The sequence below is a fragment of the Engraulis encrasicolus genome, chromosome 2, assembly GCF_034702125.1.
Source record: "Engraulis encrasicolus isolate BLACKSEA-1 chromosome 2, IST_EnEncr_1.0, whole genome shotgun sequence".
NCBI lineage: Eukaryota > Metazoa > Chordata > Actinopteri > Clupeiformes > Engraulidae > Engraulis > Engraulis encrasicolus.
This window is the reverse complement of record NC_085858.1, coordinates 48,227,306-48,243,303: the sequence shown is the minus strand read 5'-3', so window position 1 is coordinate 48,243,303 and position 15,998 is coordinate 48,227,306. Positions and strand designations below refer to the sequence as shown.

The 15,998-nt window shown below is 45.1% G+C and overlaps 1 protein-coding gene across 1 annotated transcript in view; it reads left to right on the top strand.

Annotated features, from left to right (window-relative positions):
• Positions 1-15,998, top strand: part of rarab (retinoic acid receptor, alpha b) — a 311,388-nt gene that overhangs the window by 108,119 nt on the left and 187,271 nt on the right. The gene's annotated exons all lie outside the window — the stretch shown is intronic.

Below are 15,998 nucleotides of genomic sequence, written 5' to 3'. Positions count from 1 at the left end.
TATAAAGTGTTACCAGTAAATCAAATGAGTAAATCAAATGAGTAAATCGATCTCATACTCACCCACTTGGCATAGTATTCCCTACTGTTTTCATGCCTCCTGTATTCACTGCTATGCGTCACTGTATGAAATTACATTGTATTGCATTATACTGCTTTGAAATTGAGTCATATTATTTCAAAATAAGATGCTTTGCATAAGATTATATAGCTTTTAAATTACAATTATATGTTATATTATTCGTATATTATCATCAACAATGCAATGAGGACCCAATTCTGTGCCCCGCGTTATCTTCTTCGTCAGACCAACATATCAGTATGAGATTTAAAAGTCGATGATAATCAGGGCAGGCAACAATGCAATGAGGACCCAATTCTGTGCCCACACACCTTTCCCCTTTCCCCCTTCCCCTTCCCCCTGGGCCCTGAACAGTCGGCTTCCATCAGTGTAGCCTGGCCTCTGACCTGTGCTCTATCAGGTGTGTGGGGATGTATTGTCCCCTGATTCCCGTAGCTACTGATCCGGAAACAGTCCTGGTCACTGTGTTAGTGTAATGGTCCCAGTAGTGTGAAGGAAGGAGGTGACCGCTAGTCACGTGTATACTGTCTGGAATCAGTGGGCTGTGTCGAGCCGCTTTCTCTTTTCTTCTGTAGGTCTGTGTAGTGTAAGGTGAGTGTTTGTGTGTTTGTGTGGGTGTGTGGGTGTGTGTGTGTGTGTGTGTGTGTGTGTGTGTGTGTGTGTGTGTGTGTGTGTGTGTGTGTGTGTGTGTGTGTGTGTGTGTGTGTGTGTGTGTGTGTGTGTGTGTGTGTGTGTGTGTGTGTGTGTGTTTTCAAGTTCATGTGCATCTGTCCTTGTGTGTCTCTTTGGTTGTATGTTAATATTTGGAATTCATTCAACACACAAAAAACACACACATAGGCCCTCACCACGCCGGCGACCTAGGTTAGAAGGATCAGCAAATGACCCAGGCCGGATTCACTCTCTCCACTCATTTCCTGTCTCTCCTCCACCGTCCTGTCAAAAATAAAGGCAAAAAAGGCCCTAAAAAATATTTTTTCAAAATTAAATACCATAGTACTACACCACTATGACAGTACACAGGGCCCTTAGTAATACATTACGACGTGGTCATTGCCACTCTGGTAATAGCTAATTAATAACAGGAGTCGTGTCTTAATGGGTGGAATGTAGAAGCCTTGCCAGACGCCAACAGAACTTATGATACGATAGTGTAGTGTTTCTCAACGGGAGTGGTACTGCCCCCCAGGGGGCGTTGGAGAGCTCTAGGGGGGCATTGAGAAGAATACAGCTAAGAGGGGATGGTGCTTAGTTGCCATTGGGGGGCATTAGTCCATTTAATTTTTTAATACTAAGGGGGCGTTGGCAGGCTTATGATGAGGTCAAGGGGGCGTTGGGAGGCTTGTGATGAGGCCAAGGGGGCGTTTCTTCAAAAAAGCTCGAGGGCCACTGCGATAGTGCATTATACATGCAACAGTAACATCAGACGGTAGCCTCGAAATGGCCGCTGTGACGTTGAAGTTGATTCCTTTGGACATTCTTTATGTGTTTGTGAAGGCTTATGTTTGGGAAGTGTAGTGTAGGCATATACTTATACTTACACAAAGTACACAAAGTGTCTGTGTGGGCTTGTGTATGTGTATTTTTGTGTGTATTTGTGACCTACAAAAGGTTGTTGATGGGGCACATGTGTATTTGTTTATGCGCTCATGTGGTTATGTGTGTTTGTGTATGCACATGTGTGTTTGTGCACGCGCCTGTGTTTGTTTGTGTGTGTGTGTGTGTGCGTGTGAGTGTGTGTGTGTGTGCAGGTCTCTGTGTGTCCGTGCGTTTTTTGTGTTTGTGACACACACAAGCTTTGTGTATGTGTGTGTGTGTTGTTGTGTGTGTTTTTGTGTGCTAATGTATGTGCGTGTGTGTGTGTGTGTGTGTTTTTGTGTGCCACTTTCTCCTTCGCTCGTGACTTTCTCCTTCACACATGAACTGACGAAAGTATCAGGGGAGCGCTGATGGCAGAGAGCTGTCCACAGGCAGTGTTGCCAGATTGGGCGGTTTCCCGCCCAATTGGGCTGCTTAGGATTGCCGTCTGCGGGTAAAAATGGCTTTTAACAGTAAAAAAACGCCCAATTTATGCCCACAGATATCAATAGAATTGGGCGGGATTTAGTGCTTCCAGGCGGGTTTTGAGCATTTTTTGGGCTGGAAATCATCAGCCTCATCTGGCAACCCTGTCCACAGGGGCCTGAGGACCATACAAGGGCATTGGCCATGGCACATGTGACTGACTCATACCGGCTCAGGAGATGAAGGTGAAGGTCAGGGGTCATGACCTTTGAACCCTGGGCTCTGACAGGGGCAGATGGTGGAATCTCTTGTAAGGCTGGTGTGAGTGTAGTGCATAAATGACAAGGTCCACACACACACTCCACACATACAAGCACAAGCACACGCACACACACACACACACACACACACACTTTTCGTTGCGCTTCAGAGCCAACATTCACACAGACACGGACACACAAACACATATAGCCATGTGTTTGGATTCTAACACAGTAGACAGATACACACACACACACACACACACACACACACACACACACACACACACACACACACACACACACACACACACACACACACACACACACACACACACACACACTGACACACACACACACACACACACACCTTCTCGAAAGTAAGTACATACACTCAACAACCACATGCCAGCATCTATAAAGGCACTCACTCCAACACTAACGTGGACAGAAAGCCTATCGCTTCCATAATAAAAGACTCACTCAAGGAGTTCTCATCCTGACAGCAGGGACCTGAGCTATGACCTAGCTCTATCTGCAGAGAGAGAGAGAGAGAGAGAGAGAGAGAGAGAGAGAGAGAGAGAGAGAGAGAGAGGAGAGAGAGGGAGAGAGAGAGAGAGAGAGAGAGAGAGAGAGAGAGAGAGAGAGAGAGAGAGAGAGAGAGAGAGAGAGAGAGAGAGAGAGAGAGAGAATGAGAATGAGAATGAGAATGAGAACGAGAGAGAGAGAATGAGAATGAGAATGAGAATGAGAATGAGAATGAGAATGAGAACGAGAACGAGAACGAGAACGAGAACGAGAATGAGAATGAGAATGAGAATGAGAATGAGAATGAGAAGGAGAAGGAGAAGGAGAAGGAGAAGGAGAAGGAGAATTGAATTTTCAAAACACCTTGACAGAGAGAGAGAGAGAGAGAGAGAGAGAGAGAGAGAGAGATAGAGATGGAGAGGGGGGGGGGTAGCTTGAGTGGAGGAGTGGAGCCTCGACATCAAGCGAGGTGAGAGGAAGGGAAAGGATGCTGCTTTCACTGTTACCTGTGCTGACTTTGGCTGGCTGGCTGCTGGGGGAGAGGAGAGAAACGAAGGCTTTCAGAAAACCATTTGAAATATCTTCTGAGAACAGCTGAGCAGGTCCTCTATGAAGAATTGGAGACAGAGAGGAGAGGAGAGGAGAGGAGAGGAGAGGAGAGGAGAGGAGAGGAGAGGAGAGGAGAGATGAAGAGAAGAGAAGAGAAGAGAAGAGAAGAGGGGAGGGGAGGGGAGGAGAGGAGAGGAGAGGGGAAGAGAAGAGAAGAGAAGAGAAGAGAGGTGGAGAGGAGAGGAGAGGAGAGGAGAGGAGAGGAGAGGAGAGGCAGAATTTTTGGGTGGGAAATTTTGACATCTCTTTGGCAAGTTTTGGGAAGGGAGGGCGAGAGAGGGAGTGAGAGAGAGCGAGAGAGAGAGAGACAGACAGACATATAGCGAGAGAGAGAGAGACCTCAGATGGCTTTGCCAAAGGAAGCTCTTTGCATCTTTATTTCTCTTTCTCTCTCTCTTTCCTCCCTTTCTCATGAAGAGTGACTGCTCAGTGCTTTCCACATGTTGTCATGCCTCTGAGCTGGTGGGCGTGCTGCTCCTCCCTCTGAACAACATTCCCATCTCCACTAACCTGACTCTCTCCAGACGAATGGTACACACACACACACACACACACACACACACACACACACACACACACACACACACACACACACACACACACACACACACACACACACACACACACACACACACACACACACACACACACACACACACACACACACACAATTTTATTTTTAAATACTAAGTGGGGCGTTGGCAGGCTTATGATGAGGTAAAGGGGGCGTTTTTCAAAAAAAGGTTTAGAACCACTGAACTATCTATACCCTGTCTGTCTGTTTGTCTGTCTGTCTGCCTTTCTTCCTGTGCACATGTCTTGTTAAGTCTGTCTGTCTGTCTGTCTGTTTGTTTGTTTATTTATTTGGCCCTCTTTAAGCTGAAGTCCGGAAGACCATTTAACGAAGCCATTTAATGACTCACAGCATTAGGAGTAGTGCTATTGCATTAGGCCCGAGCCTCTTCTGCCTCTAAATGCGTCCTGAGTGCAGGCCTGCCTGCCTGCTGGTCAGCTCACCGTGCTGTTGCCAGGGAGCAGTGTTGCCAGATGTGTCTGATCAAATCCCAAAAGGTTCTCAAAAACCGCCAAAATGCGCTAAATTCCGCCCAAATTCAACAAATTACATTGACTTCTATGGGTCCAAAACGGCTGAAAAAAAAACGCCAAATGGCCAATTTTCCCCATTTTTACCCACAGACGCTCATCCCAAGTAGCCCAATTTGGCGGGCACCCGCCCAATCTGGCAACACTGACTGAGAGCTTCAGGCATAAAGAAATAAGTAGCTATACTATCAGTAGATTTTCAGTTGCCGCTGTTCCATTTCTTAATAATTAATTTATGGTTGTACATTTTTGATCGTGTGTATTTTAAGCCTTTTTAATTAGCTAATGTGGATGACCTACATCTGTATTTTAGACAATGTAACTTAAATTTTTTTGGTCAGGAATACGTCCCTACATAACACACACCCCCTCTCCCATCCCTCATTCTGCCTGAATACTTGAATGTGATCGGCAGAGGTTCTGAATATACTGTATGAATTTTAACAAAGCTAATTTGGCACTTTTTTTTTATTTCTCTCTTTTTGGTAAATGTTCTTTAACAACATCTTTCACTCTGCCTGGAATACCTGATTGTTTTGTGGTAGTCGTTCTAACTCTGCATTTTGCACATCCATTTTCTTTTCATGGCAGTTGATGTGTCTTTTTCGCAACATCTCTCCCCTTCTCCCACTTAGGGGTGGGTATTGGCAAATGGTTCACGATTCAATAAGCATCACAATAAACATGTCACAGTGTGATTCTATCACGATGGACTATTGTTATGCATTGCGATATTTAAATGTGTAACAATACAGCTTATTTGTCAGTTGCTGTGTAGCATTCATAAGTCAGTTTGTTTTATTTCAGCAATTTAGCATCTAGGAGAAGAAATATTACCCACTCTCTACTGAACAAAATGAACCAGTGACGAACAGAATTTCATTATTATTAATTAATAGATTGTTATGAGCCAGTACAGTCGGTCCCCCTACAATGCACACCCTTTACCGAGGTAATGCCACGTCATCCACCTCGGTACGTACCGGGCCTAGCTGCAGTGTACCCAAACAACCGCCGGGTGGCACTTGGGAGCGCTCGCTATACGCTTTACCACGTGGTAGTCTCTCTCTCTCTCTCTCTCTCTCTCTCTCTCTCTCTCTCTCTCTCTCTGGCCTACAGCTTACCTATTGCAGCGCTCCCGTGTGAGCTTGGACGTCCAAAATGTTTATTACCATATGGAATATTTTACGATGCTGACGGCATATTAATATACAAGTGAGGAGTTCGTTGACAGTTTCCAATTCCCCTCATGTGGCGCACAGTGCTCTGCATGTAGCAGGATCGATAATGATGGTCAGGGCGCACAGCAGTGCTTGGGTTGCTATGTTTTTTCCCCCTGGAATACTGTCGCCGATTAGATAGAAATATTCCTGTTATGAACCCGAGTTTAGTAGGCTAGATATCGCGCAGTGAACGAGGCAGCCTGCAAACAGTTTGAAGCGCAAGGTGGCTGTAACAAGTTAGAAAGTAGCCAAACTCTGTTGCTTGGTAACCTTTTTAAATTATGAGCGTTCCACGAACTATCTTTCTTTGCGCACGCTATAAAATGGCAATAAACATGTTATTTTAAACTACTGGTTAACTATTTATGCTTTCTAATGTTGGTAAAAGCCGTATAATAAGCGGGATAATGTATTGTCCACACGTGACTATCGGAAAATATTTCCCTTCGAAGCGTAATAACACCCCTCCGCCTTCGGCGTCGGGGGTGTTATTCGCCTCGTCGGGAAAATATTTTCCTATAGTCACGTGTGGACAATACATTATCCCTTACATATTCACCAGCACGCACCGATTCAGCGGATAGCCTAACAACATGCCTATAAATTGTGTGAGAACACCTCCAGGAAGTAGGAAGAGTCATAAAAAGAATAGCCTAAATAATGTAATGAATTTTCTTTTTAAAAAAAAAAAAAAAAAAAAATGATGATCGGATGAATTGCATTAATGTGCAAGCTCTGACAAAATGCAAATTGAGTGTAGCCAGAAGCCATACCGATTATCGCATGGCAAGATTTGAAACGTCTAATATTGCAACTTCAGACTTGTTGTCTGGCTGTGGATACTTTTTTCGTTTGGTAAAAATTACTGAGAGTGCAATACACCTCACCGCAGTAACCTAACAGCGCTTCGTTTGAGCGTGTAAGCGTTGGCTATTTATCACACATCGCCAACAGCTGGGGCGATAACCTAACCTACACTTCCCTAATGAATTTAATGTTGTCACATTGGCAAAAATTAGCAAGCGACTGATATTGCTGTTTTCGTGCTCAAATTAAGTGTAACCAACTGTCGGGTTAGGCTATGTGTCGCAGGTGAGAAAGTGCGCATTTTTCCAGCGACACCTCTCCTTGTTACCAAATACCCTGGAGAGTACTGTACACCACAAATAGGCCTACGCCAAGACACAAATATTGAGTTTTAAAATAATATTTATTAACTAACAGAAATCTAAAAGAGTCCCGGGGCACCCCAAATCTATACAAGTCCGAAATTCCAAATTTCATTGGAGATCCCCCCCACAGTCATCCGTTCCGAAGGAGGCGGAGGAGCGGTGGCCAGATGTCCATCCATTGCGAGGCTGGGGAGACAGGAAGAGCTTGGTGACAGTAGGCTTGATTCCATAGGCAGTCCAAATGACACTCACTTCCATAATTAAGTAGGCTACGCAGGTAATCGCTGCACTTATTCCACGTGATTTACAACACTGCACTCGCTAGTCTAGGTTAAACGTTAGGGGTGAAGTTGCACAGCACTCGCACACGGCACGGCTCACTGCAAACACCTGGGTAGGCCAGCGGTGTTAAAAGTGAGTCCAAGTACAACTGGGTTTGGAGAGAGAGAGAGGGGAAATATATGCTGGGAAATATATGCAATGTCATCTCATAATCATGGAGTTCCTCATGCGATTTCATCTGGGTCAGTCAGAAATGCATGCACCTTGCGCACCGGGAAGTGTGTTTTTTCAAACAAGAAAACTGGTTCATCATATGCATGGCTTAAACTGACTTTAATGTTTGCCAACGTGCTATAGTTTTCCTCTCATAATAGCACCTGGCGACTGTGACCACAGTTAGATGACCTCGCGCGCGTAAACCCATTAAAATATAGCCTAGCCTTCTGTGGCTATTCAGAGCAATATGAACCAATCAGGTCGGCGTTGCTATTAAGCAAAATACATCCCTGATGTCTACTTAACTAAAATAAGATGCATTTGTCTAATATTTGGAGACATCGCCTTGCTCTTTCTGCGGGGAATTAAGCGCCTCTCTCCCTCGCTCTCTCTCTCTCCCTCTCTCGCCCACACACACACACACACACACACACACACACACACACACACACACACACACACACACACACACACTGTTTGGAGAGGACGCATTTAAACTGTAACAGTTTAGGCAGTAGGGGAGAGCAGGGACTCATGAAACTCGGGACGAATGAAACACTGCGATTTACTCGAAAACTTTAACATCGCCTATCCGAAAGTATGAAAAGTCAAAGTTGTCAGGTTTACAGGCAAAAGGGATTTAAGTGTCAGTAGACACTGTCGGGACGAATGAAACACCCGTTTCATCCGTCCCTCTCGCCCATTGACTTAAAGCAGGATCAAAATAAAATGGGAGCACTTGAGATGACTATGTTCCAACTTGTCTTGAGCACCGTCGTAGCGCAACAAATCATTATCGTAAACATAGCCTAGATAATTGGAAATTACAAAAAATAGGCTACATTTTATAGACTTTGGCTATAGGCTAAGCCGACTCCTCTACCTGTTTGAATTAGTGCAGCCTTACAGGGAGGACGTTAATTTGGCATAGGTCAACTGCAAGAGACTACTAATTTGTGACTTGACGTGATGTGTGAATAATTAGGCTACGATATGCAACAGGCATATTTAGCCGCACTCAGTCATTCATTGGGTGAATGTCCCGACCCTGTGTGTCCGCGTGCATGCATGGGGTGGGGAAAAACACATCAAGCGTGCCATCACCACCCATCCCCCCGGACGCACGAAACCCATTGAAGATCCAAGCAATTGTAGTCTGTCAGTATTTTAGTGTGGGCCCAGGTAGTTGAATTCCTGCATGGCCTGGTTATCTCAATAGTGCCAAGAAGATGTTTGCCCTCAGGCTAGTGTGTTCATAAAGCGCATGTTCGATTTGCTGTAATAGGCTACGATCAGTAAGCCTCAACTTGTCTGTCGTGTCTTTTCCTTCTTTCGATATTTTGTAAAATAGGCCCACGTTAAAGGCTAAATACGATAATAGGCCTAAACAAGGCTAATAAAGTGAGCTAAATAAGTCAGGCCTAAATAAAGTTGTTTTAGCCTATGAACTCAGGCAATGCAGAAATTTGCGGAGGGATTTTGGATAACTTGGCCTATAGGCTACCGATGGCTTTATGAACTTCATGACTGGGCTACAAGATAGTAAGCATATTGACTTGTAGACCACCAACATCTGATGCTGAAGTGGGGGAGGGTGTTTTTTTTCCACTTCAAATGTTCCCCGACACACACACACACACACACACACACACACACACACACACACACACACACACACACACACACACACACACAGATACGCGCTAATCGCTCTCTCTCTCCGTCTCTCCCTCTCTTTCTCGTTGTTGCTATACGTGCATCTGGATAGGCATAGGCAGTGTGGTCACCCAGCACATTTTCATAGAAATGCTGTGTTTTTTTTTAAAATGAAATCTTTATTCAGTTAGGTTGTGAACAGCGTTTCTCTTTCGATGTTGCGTCACCGTGGACAAGTGTCTGCTCGAAAACTTAATGCAAAGCGGCTAAAATGTTCAGAACGTGTTGAACTTTTCAGAACATGAATGTTTGTCTGTGGGGGAGGGGTGGGTTACAGCAGTGCAGTGCAGTGCAGTGCACGGGACTGCACAGCCTTTTGTGACATGTCGTGGCGCGACAGGTTATCCAGCCTCCGAAGGAGTCATAGTTCCCCAGTCATACTGTTGGTTCGCATCTCCACCGAAGCAACTGAATTTGCAGTCCTAATCACAGATGATTAGCCACACCTGGTGTAACAGATGTATTGTCATGTGTGCATCACATCCCCAGTTAACCGGAATCCCGTCGATCGCGCACAACAGCGCATTGAAAGGATGAAATGTTCACAAGCACCAATACAAAAAAAAACCGTCTTCAACCTATTAGTCCGTAGGCTATCCTGAGGATATCCGTTCCTGACTTGAATAGGTAGTGCAGAAATAATTAACAGACATCACTTAGCCTATAAGTTAGGAGCGGAATTGAGACGGTGAATGCAGGACAGAATTATGAAAACAAAACACCGTCGACTGGCGGTCTTGTTTAGGGATCACGCTTGTGTTATTATCAAATACCCAACGTTACGTGCAACGCGCAATTGGCTGACTCTTTCCACTTGTAGCCTAAAACTGAGGGAGGGATCAACATACAATGAGCTACACTGAAGCAGATTACTCTGCTTCGCAAAAAAAAAAAACAGTGCACCAATAATACCCCAGTCTTCAACCTACTATTTAGGCTACCAGATATATAGGCTAGTAATAGTATTAAGTTGTGCTACCTTGTTTTTTGTGGTAACGACAGTGTAGATCAGGTAATAACCTGCAATAGGGGAAGCGGCATGCGCCAGTTTTAAAGACGGAATGTCGTCGCCAAATGTAAAATCACCTCTCTCATGCTGACATGACGGGGCACTACTTCATTAGGCTACAATGTTGTTCATGTCTGTTTGACTCACACTATACGAGTGGTTCAATTTGTGTTTTTGTGCTCATCGCACAAATGAGACAGACAGGCTTGCTTGATAGGGCTACACAAAGCAAGCGACATCGGTCCACTCAAAATGGTCCGAACTCCGCCGCTTGATTTCATGTCTCCTCAGTCTCTCCATTACGGTTTATTAGTATACTCTGTTTTGCTATTTTCGTTATTCTTAGCCCTGGCATTACAGATGAAGCAACTGTGATCAGTGAGGTTGTGGAAACGGTTGAATAGGCCTATGGTCCTAAATTGGAAGCGGCCGATGCCAGTTTTGAAGACAGAATGTCGTCGCCAAATTTAAAATTCGATCTCTCTCATGCTGGCGTCACGGGACACACTTAATTACAATGGTGTTCCTGTCTGATTGACTCGGTTTTAATTGTCTTTACCGGTTCAAATTGTAGTAGGTATGCAAACTCTGTATCCTGAGGATACCCGTTCCTGGCTTGAATAGTGCTGAAATAAGTGAGGGACGGATTGGGAGACGGTGAATGCAAGACAGAAAAAAGTCGAGTTTAAATTCACATTGTGGTCTTGTTTAGGGCTCACACTTGTGTTATTATCAAATGCCCTATCAAATGCCCAATGCTAAATAAAACATGCAATTTGCTGACTGTATTTCTACTACTACTAAAACTGGGGGACGGGCAAGGACGGAAGCACAAACAGACACAGGCAGACGCTGCTCTGCAAAAGCGGTGCTAAACTTCCCCCCAGCATTCCGAATGGCCACAGGGTGTAATGATCACGGTACGCTGCCGCGGCCCGGCACGGTAGTGAGCAGATTGAAGTTACACCATCTGTATATCGTGAAAATAAGTACTGCAATACCTCGTCATCAATCGATGCAGTGTATCGTGAAAATAAGCACTGCGATGCATTGTCATGACGATTTTTTTGCACACCCCTACCTGCCATTCTGCCTTGAATACCTGATTATAGCTCTAACTCGTTCTAACTCTGCATTTTGCACGTCCATGTTCTTTTTTTGGAAGTAGATATATCTTTTTCTCAACGTCTCTCCCCTTCTCCCACCTGCCACTCTGCCTTGAGTAGCTGCTGGTGAGTGGCGGTGGGGATGTTGATGTGTTCATTGCTGTGCTGCAGTGACAGGCTAGTTTGGTGGTTTGTCTTCGCTGACTGATGCACTTCGACTGCTGTCATGATAGCATGGAGGCTTAGCTTAGCACACACCACATATGCACACACTCCATTTGACTCACGGAAATACAGTACTACTTACTTCACACACACACACACACACACACACACACACACACACACACACACACACACACACACACACACACACACACACACACACACACACACACACACACACACACGTGTGACTTATTTAAGACCTAGATCCATGCAGCACTCAGACACGCTACAAAACCTCACCCACCACCAGCTGTATAGCTGAATGCAGCCCCTCACCTATCGCACGCTCCCGGAACTCTCTCATGACACTAGGGTGTGTGTGTGTGTGTGTGTGTGTGTGTGTGTGTGTGTGTGTGTGTGTGTGTGTGTGTGTGTGTGTGTGTGTGTGTGTGTGTGTGTGTGTGTGTGTGTGTGTGTGTGTGTGTGCGCGTGTGTGTGTGTTCAGTAACGTGTGTGTGTGTGTGTGTGTGTGTGTGTGTTTTACCCAACCATGTTCAATAGTGTGTGTGTGTGTGTGTGTGTGTGTGTGTGTGTGTGTGTGTGTCTGTGTGTGTGTCTGTGTGTGTGTCTGTGTGTGTGTGTGTGTGTGTGTGTGTGTGTGTGTGTGTGTGTGTGTGTGTGTGTGTGTGTGTGCGCGTGCGTGCGTGCGTGCGTGCGCACGAGTGATCAATTGCATGCCACTGACAGTGTTTTCTCTTCATAATCTTAATCTTGGCTATGTATTTGCCAAATACATTATTTTGTCATAGGCGCACGCATGTGTGTGCTTGTGTGTGCATGCGTGCGTGTGTGTGTATGTGTGTTCTGATTATCTTCCATTATCTCCTCTGCTGTGTTACATGTCAAATCCCACCATGCTATTCTCTCATGCTATTAATCCAGGGTGTGATTACGGAACCACACATGCATACATTGTGTGTGTGTGTGTGTGGCTGTGTGTATATCTGTGTGTGTGCGCGTGTGTGTATATGTATGCATGCGTGTGTATTTATCTGAGTTCTTGTGTATTTGTGTGAGTGTTTATGCATGCATGTACGTATGTGTGTATGCATACAGTGAGTCCAATATGTATTTGATCCCTTGCTGATTTTGTTGGTTTGCCTACTAACAAAGACATGATCAGTCAATAAATGTTATGATAATATGTATTTTAATATGGAGAGACAAGATAGCAAAAAGAAAATCCATAAATTAACTTAAGAGAATATATATTAATTTATGTCCATTTCATCGAGCAAAATAAGTATTTGTTCCCCTGCCAACTGATTACAGTCCCGGGCCCACAGACCAGATGGGCACTTCCGATCAACTTGTCATCTGAATGAAAGACACCTGTACATACTAACATGCATAAAAGACACATTTAATCAGCAGAATCAGTCCATAGTATGAGTGAATCAGTCACACTCCAACCTCACCATCATGGGAAAGACCAAAGAGCGGTCAAATGATATCAGGGACAATATTTTAGACCTGAACAAAGATTAAATGGTCTGCAAAGCCACAAGAAAGAGACTGGGTATTAATGACCCAGCTGTTGATGCATTTCTTCCAAAATGTGAGGAATACAAAATGACTATCCATCAGCCTGTCTGGGGTTCTATACAAGATTTGACCTTTTGTAGGGATTTGATAACCATGAGAACAGAAAGAAAGCACCCTAGACATATACGGGATGAATTAGGCAATGATATCAAAGCTACTGGGACCAAAATCACTGAGAAAACTACTGGTGGAACTTAATGCCACAGAGGTTTAAAATCCTGTAGTGCACACATGGTACCTCTACTTCAGAAGGAACCTGTGCAGTCCCACCTGAGGTTTGCCAACGGACATCAGGCTGGTTTAGGATATGATAAGGAGGTGCTGTGGTCAGATAAAAATCAAGCTGTTTGGCATTAACACAATTCAGTGTGTTTTGAGAAAGAGAACTACTGCCTATGATCCCAAGAACACCCTCCTCACCATCATGCATGAAAGTGGTATCATTATGGTTTGAGGGTGTTTGTATGGCCAAGGCACAGGACAACTTCACATCGTCAACAAATGGATGGAGGGAGACATGTAATGTGCAATCCTGAGTGCAAACGTCCTTCCCTCCACCACTACACTGAAGGGTGGGCCATTTTTGGATCTCCCAACATGACAATAATACACAACATACAGTCAAAGCAACGAAGGAGTGGCTCAATAAGAAGCATATTAAAGTCGTGAAGTGGCCTAGACAGTCTCCAAATATTAACCCTATAGTAATTCTATGGAGAGAACTGAACCTCCCATTTGCCAAGCTACAGCTACAAACTATTAATGTTTTGGAGATAATCTGCAAAGACAAATGGGCAAAAATATGTTCTACTATATGCACAAACATTGTCATCAACTAAAAGAAGCATCTGACCTCAGTGCTAGACAACTAGGGCTTTGCCACAAAGCACTTTATCTTCTTTAGCTAGAGGGGTCAAATACTTATTAGCCTAAATTAAATACAAATAAATTAAAATATATTATTTTAAGTTATTTTCTGGAATTTCTTTTTGATATTCTGTCTCTCCATGTTTGAATACATATTATCATAAATTTATAGACTGATCATGTCTTTATTATGGGGCAAACGGGCAAAATCAGCAAGGGATCAAATACATATTGGACTCACTGTACGTGCGTGTGCATTCTTACTTGGGTTGCATGCATACCCGAATGGCTGTGTGTGAGTGAGTGCGTGCGTGCGTGCGTGCGTGCGTGCGTGCGTGTGTGCGTGCGTGTATGAAGCCACAGCCCAGTGGAACCTGAGCTCCGGAAGAGACACATCGGGCACAGAGAGGCTGTTTTCAGGCCTGACGGAAAGAGAGATAGAGATGAGGTCAGATAGATAGAGGGCAGTCATGGGTAAGCGGTTAGGCTGTCAGACTTGTAGCCCAAAGGTTGCCGGTTCGACTCCCGACCCGCCAGGTTGGTGGGGGGAGTAATCAACCAGTGCTCTCCCCCATCCTCCTCCATGATTGAGGTACACTGCTCCCCAGGGGCGCCATTGAGGGCTGCCCCCTTGCACGGATGAGGCATAAATGCAATTTCGTTGTGTGCAGTGTGCAGTGTTCACTTGTGTGCTGTGGAGTGCTGTGTCACAATGACAATGGGTGGGCTTTCTTTCACAGATGTCCACAGTTCTACAAAGGCGCTCCAGCGTCTCCCCTTAATTTCCCCCTGGGATCAATAAATGATTCTCTACTCTACTCTACTCTACTCTACTCTACTCTACTCTACTCTACTCTACTCTACTCTACTCTACTCTACTCTACTCTACTCTACTCTACTCTACTCCCCTGCTTAAAGAAGGACAGGTAAACAGACAGACAGACTAGTAGTATTTCCCCTGCTCCATGCATCAGTGTGTCCCTCCCTTAAGATGGGCTCAAACTACACAACTGTCTATCCGCCCGACGCTCAGCTGAAAACCACTCTTACAACAAGCAGTGTAATGTTAGCCCGCAAGACCATCACAAGCGATTGTCGGTCAAGGTATGCTTGTTGGTAGATAAGATTGCGATTCGGTTAAGGGTTACGATTGTCATTATGTCTGAGGCACAACCCGACGTCAAAATCAGACACAGAATCGTGTAGAGTTTGAGTCTGGCTTTAGAGAGAGCATGAGAAGGTTGGGGTGGTGGGGGGGGGGGTGCACAACTAATGTCCACCCAGGTCTCCAATGCGCACCAATGTCTCCCATCCTGCCTTTAGTAGGTCAAGTAGTGTAGCCATGGAAGGGGGCCTATGTGCACAGTACAGGGTTATTGAAGGGCATGTATCTGCACAGTACAGTACAGGGTTATTGGATAAGTGGGACAGGGATTCAGTGCATAGCTGTCTAGCGTGCCACATAATAGTTAAAACCTTTCTCCTCCCCCCTCTCTCTGTCTCTCTCTCTCTCTCTCGCGCGCGCGCTCTCTATACCACTGTGTTGCTTGCAACCCCCATCTTCATATTTGTCTCACTTAGCGTGTACACACTGTGTGTGTGTGTGTGTGTGTGTGTGTGTGTGTGTGTGTGTGTGTGTGTGTGTGTGTGTGTGTGTGTGTGTGTGTGTGTCTTGGTTGCATGTGAGATTGCACACATTCAGCCCACCCGCTCCCCTTTGCATGGGACTGTGTGTGTGTGTGTGTGTGTGTGTGTGTGTGTGTGTGTGTGTGTGTGTGTGTGTGTGTGTGTGTGTGTGTGTGTGTGTGTGTGTGTGTGTGTGTGTGTGTGTGTGTGTGTGTGTGTGTGTGTGTGTGTGTGTGTGTGTGGTGAATGTGTTTCTACCTCAGTACTCTCAGCCAAGCCATGATGGTGGCGTGAGCTCAAGTGCGGGGCCTCTGCTCTGTAGACAGGCGATGTTCATCTGTGTGTGTGTGTGTGTGTGTGTGTGTGTGTGTGTGTGTGTGTAGGGGGGGGGGGGGCATGGCATGTCTGGGTTTGCATATATA